This window comes from Castor canadensis, chromosome 2, assembly GCF_047511655.1.
Source record: "Castor canadensis chromosome 2, mCasCan1.hap1v2, whole genome shotgun sequence".
In the NCBI taxonomy this organism is placed as follows: Eukaryota; Metazoa; Chordata; class Mammalia; order Rodentia; family Castoridae; genus Castor; species Castor canadensis.
Window position 1 is genome coordinate 94,227,710 of NC_133387.1, and position 6,000 is coordinate 94,233,709.

Genomic DNA, 6,000 nt, shown 5'->3' on the forward strand with positions numbered 1-6,000 from the left:
ACTCTCTCTGAAAAACATTAATGCAAAAAGTGCAGAGGGCTTAAGGAATAGAGCATCTGTCTAGCAAGCATGATGCCCTGAGTTCCATCCCCAGTACTGGACCAAAAAACAAAAATAAGCTACAGTAACATATTTCGAATGTTCACAATGTGAAGACAAAGATTCACTTTCATGCACCTGCTTCCTGCTTTATTTTGACATTGGATAAAAATAAATGTGAGCGCTTCCAAATGGTCTCCTCCACCTAAGACAATTTCTCATGTTCTCCAAAAAACAGTATCTGTGGTCTTTAAGCTCCAATGTCCCCTGATCCCAAAGCAAACATTCCTGAAGAGAGCTAGCATGGTACAGCAGAGACGTTAAGAATTCTCTGGGGAGTTTTGTCTATATTTTCTCCTGATATTGAAAAGTTCTCCACTCTTATCATCCTAAATATGTGACTTAGTTAAAAATATCAGGAACAGAGGAGACCTAGAGACATAGGCAAGTAGGTCACAATAAGCAATGAAAATCAAATCCAACAGGATGAATTCTGTGACCATTCCTCATACTAGTAGTCAATTAATTTTAAATGACCAAGTTGCAATTCTACAAATTAAGTACGGCGCATAATGATTTCTCAAAAACTCAGGTAAGGTAGTGCACCTCACCGCTGATGCAGCACCAGGTGGGCTCTTGTCACTGAGGGCCTGTAGATCCACCTGGTCAGAGGGAACATGTCAGGCCAGAGTTAATCTGAGCTTCTGATTTTAAGCACAGTCTTAGGGACAAGTGCAGATGCTCTGAAAAACTCAAAACAATTGGTGATGGAGAAAAACAGGAAATTCACAGTGATCCATCACTAGGAGCCCAATGCACCTGTGGGGGCAGGTTGCTGAAGTCCCTCTGCTTTACCCCATAGAAAAGGAGAAATCAATTTCACCAGTCTTCTTGTGTTGCATCCCTGTTCCTGCTCAGTTTGCCATGCAAATACCACTGCCCTGTCCCATCCAGAATGAGGTCCCATCTGATTACAGACTGGGTGCCCTGGCTTGTAAGTCACTGAGAAAATCCAATTATATTACTGAAGTTTGATTTGTTGAAGTCCTTTGACACAGTGTATATAGACACAAGGGTGTTCATATGTACAAAATCACTTTTTCCCATTTTCTCATTCTAACAGTACCATATGTGGTTATGGTGAGGGAGATACCAGTTTATTCAGAAGGCAATCTGCATATGAAGTCTGCCTGAAAACACCAATTTTTCATTCCATCCTTTCTCATAATGCTACATAAGAAATAATCTTCATTCCCAGCCATTTTCTCTTGATCATGATTGGGTAAATGAATGCATAAAACTAGCCTTTCCATAATGTTTTCATAATTGTTTCATGTAAGAGATAGGCCCTAAGTGACCCTGTCTGTTACTGACATCAGGTTGAGTGGGCCTGCAACAGGTCCTGGGAGAGCGTGGCCAGGCTGGCTCACCAAGACTTGGAGATGGCAGTTGGCCTTTAGGAAAACCCTTGGGGCACAGCTGTGGGCAAGGTTCAGCTGTTGAGGTAGGAGTAGGACATGACATAGTTCTTTGGTGTTGGTCTCAGATTCATTCTTTGTTCAGAGTTCAGTGATGTCTGTGGCAGGAAGTGAGATGGGTGTCTATCTACCCTGTATACCAGGAACTGCCACAAGTCATACTTTCTGTATAGATAAAGCCAGGTCTGAATCACTGTGCCAGTCCAGGTGGCACAGTAATATATCACAGAATCACTTTTGTCCACATTCCATAATACAAATTTGTAGCTTCTGTCTGTACCTTCATAAGTATCATATCTCCCTAGACTGAGTACAGAATCCACCATATGTTTTGTGTTTAAGATGTTATAGAAGAGAAGGCATTGTGGGGCCTTCCCAAGCAGTGGAATAACTTCTTTCATCATGAAAATCACAAGTGATTACATCATATGACACAGTGGGTCTGGTGAAGAACAATTTGGAAGTTGTTCTTCCTTCCAAGTTGGAAGATATTTGGCTGCCTGCAATGGTAACAAAAATGGGAAAGGAGGTATAGGAATTCTTCACTATGACCTCCCAATGGAAAAAAAAATCCCATGAGGATATATGAAATATACTTATCTGGTGGCAGAAAAGCTGAAAATATGGTCACAGTCCACAGCATGCCTTATTCTCTTGGACCTTGGAAGGAAAGCAACTAGATAACAATAGGAGCAGAAAACCCTCTCAAAACTCAATTCCTCTGAAAAAAGTAAATGATCCCTACAATGGTGAGTCAGGCCTGATTTTCCTGCATGAGTCACTGGCAAGGGAAGAAAACAATGCTTTGCCTTAGAAGTCTACCAGATGCTTTCCAAGAAGGACCAGGTGCCTGGGTGGAGCCCAAGGTTTTCTTCTTCTCTTACTTCTTTAGCACCCTCTGCATACAGATTTCTAAGTTTTTCCCAGTGTGTTTCTTCACTTTTCCAAATTCCTTCTGCAAACCAGTTTCAAAGACTTCTGAACCATCACATGAAAAGGTGTATCAAAACAGTGTCACCACCTCTCAGGACACAGTTGGTCTGAGGTAGACCAATTTTCTATCTTAGTTAGCTTTTTGTTGCTATGACAAAATACCTGAGATAAACAATGTAAAGGAGGAAAGATTTCTTTTTCTTCACAGTTTCAGTCCACAGTTGTTTAGCCAGGTTGCTTTTAGGCCTGAGGCAAGGTAGAACATCAGGTAGAAGCATGGTGGCTCAGGAAAGCAGCTCACATCATGGCAGCCAGGGAACAAAAATAAAGGAGGAGGATTCTCAATACCCTCTTCAAAGTCATGAAACTGGAGTTTTGGACCCAAAGCCCAGACTCCTGGGATTCCACATGCCAGATCTGGCCACTAACTCCTAATCACCAAATAAAGCAGCACAGTAAAGGCAGAGAATGGGGATTTATTACACTGCTGGGGACATGCCCTGGGAAGAGGCAAAGTAAGTTCTCAGCTCATCTTCAGCTATCTTCAGGGTGCAGACATTAGTTATAGGTTTTAACAGGCAAATAACTGGGGGCAGGGGACAAAAGGTATGGATAATTAAACACTTCCAGTCACAGGTGTGCTCTTGTTGGTCATTATCTCAGTCCTTGTTTTCAGAGACATTCCAGTTGTTATCTGGAGTTAGGCAGGTGGTACATCCAATGGAGGGTATACTGTTGGAGACAGTGTTGGTCCCTTGCCATGAAGATGTTATCAATCATTCCTGTCCTTCCTTGATTCCAAGGTGGTTGCAAGGTGACTGCAGAGAGAATGGCTTAGAGCAAAGACAGATACAAAATGAAGGAGAGGTGCGATGCTTTTCTCCAGCTTTTAGATAGTTCCTGGGCCGGAGTAAAGCATCCATGCTTTTCATATAAAGCAGTTGGAGTACGTCTTACAGTAACACTCCTTAAGACTTATTAATCCTTCAATTAGGCCCCACCTTCTAAAGTTTCTACCAATTCCCACTAGCCTCACCCGCTGGGGATAAAGGCTTTAACCCATGAACTTGGGAAGGATATTCCAGATCTGAATTGTTATACCTGGGTAATGGGGATAGGAGGTTGACCATTTGATGTTTGAGTAAATCAGTCCCAATTCTTCTTTTGTGTCTGGGGGCAGGTTTGAGAGGAAGGCTTATGGTAAGGAGTTAGAGGAGGTATACTGGATGCAAGTTTTGGCCCAAAGAGTTTAGAAGTTGAGTCCTGGCTCTGAGTATTCCTAAGGCCACTTTCAGTGTGGGTGGAGCGCTTATCTAGAAAGATTGGGGAGCTTTGAAATCCAGAATATCAGCCCAAGGCACTCTAAGCATTACTCATTAGTTAATTCACTTACTCTAATCTTTCCTTTATTCCTCAATCTTATATTAGTTGTTTTTTCTCTTCTTCATTCTAAAAAGGAGATGTTCATATTAGTATGTACTATGTGCTAGATATTGCCCAAGTGTATCGGAAATTTACTGCTCCCTGTTTACAACTGCTTTTCCATGTTCCCTTCTATTCAAACCAAAACCTGTACTTCCAAGGCCTAAACCAAAATTCACTTCTTCTCTGAAACTCAATCAGGACAGCCATCACCCCTTCTCTTCAGAATTTTTAGCATTTTCCCATATAGCTACATTTGTTCTCGCTTACCCTATTCTCTAAACTTTAAGCCCTTTGGGAATGGGGACTTAGTATGTGAATTTTTGAAGTCTTTAATATGTGCTAAGATACTAAGGACATAGTAAGCCCTTCATAATAGGAACTGTCCTTTAACAGACACACCCCCTGCAAGAATAATTCTTGACTGTGCACTATAACTAGGACTAATAATGGACTCTTGAGTTTCTCAGGAACATTCATAGGAGCATGAACAGTTTAAATTACAAGGTCGGCTACAAAAAAGACAGAAGATAAAATATGAAGAGCAATAAAGTAGCAATTTACATTTTGCCTCATTGTCTCCCTTTCATGCCTATTTGGAAAAGTGCTGTGTTATGGAATGGTACTCTGTTTCTTGATAAAAAACTAGAATTCTTGGCTTCTATGCCACTGAACCATAGAACGCTACACATTGGCCTCACATTTCCCACTATTATGACAAACACAATCCCTGGCGCCCCCATAAGGGAGCCTCATGGGAACAATGTGTATTTGCTTCTCCAATGGCTATTAACATTACAGGCTACAAGCTTGTGTATTGGTCTTACAATGGCACTTTGAAACTAATATTATGGGGTATTGGACCTCCCCTCTGGTGGGACCAGATGCCTCAAGGAACCATTCAGTCAGATATATGGAAGCTCAGAGCTGCTACTGCTACCATTAATCTAACTAGTCATTCAGGCGGCTCTGTTATTAAAGGATTGCAAGCTGTGTTCAACATCCTTTTGCTTTGTTGGCTGGATCAATTAACATCTCTAAAATTGGATATCTCTTGTTCTAATTGCAATTTAACCTCATGTGTGGACAATTACATAAATGGCAGCTTACTTATAGTAAAACAAAGCCCCTATGTCTTGGTACCTACAAATTTCATGGGTCCATGGTATCATGATAGAGGTCTACAGGTTGTCAAAGAAATAAAAACATTATTAGTAAGGGAAAAGAGATTTGTAGGACTCACTCGTGATAGCAGGCATTCTAGCAGCCATCACTGCTATTGCCACCATGGCTACTGCTGCAGTAGTTTTCTCCCAAAGCATTCAAAGTGCTCATTACATTAATACTTTAACACAAAATGTCAGTTATATCTTTCAACAAGTTGCTATAAATGAAAAAATTTATATCTGCTTAAATTCTCTAGAAGCTGTTTTGGTGGCTATGGGAGATGAAGTTCAAATGCTGAAATTCCCTCAAGAGTTATTGTGCCATGCAGGCTTCCAACATACTTGTGTTACTGCAGCACCCTACAATGCCACAGACTTCCCATGGAAACTCGTTAAACCACATGTCGTGGGAGCCTGGGAAAATAACAATGACTCCCTTAATTTACAAGCCTTAAGACAGCAAATTTTAGCCATGCAGTGAGCACACGGATTGCTCCTGCGGATATAGCAAAGATTATTTTAGAGGAATTACAAGGATTTAACTCTTTAAATACTCTGAAACATCCCTTCTGGTATTTCATTGGCATTGTATTATTGATTTGTTTTTTCTGCTTACTTTTAGTCAGAGCTCGAAAGATCAAAAAGTGACTCCTCAGATTAGACATAGAAATGCATCAGGAGCATTTAAGAAATACAACAGGGGGAGATGTTAGAGACTAGGCATGGACCTTGGGCTAGGAAATGACAGAGCTTGCAAAGTCTCTCCATGGTAGGAACTTGCAGAGCTCTCTTACTCTCATTCTTCCCAGCACCTGGTGTCTTGACCTTTGTTCCTGCATCTCCCTTGAAGAAAACAAACTGCTATGTCTGCATACCAGCCCCCATGCAAAAATAGACAAAGTACCAGGAATGTTAGAAAACTCCTTGAGGCCAGATCAATCAATACCTATAGATAAGGTGTC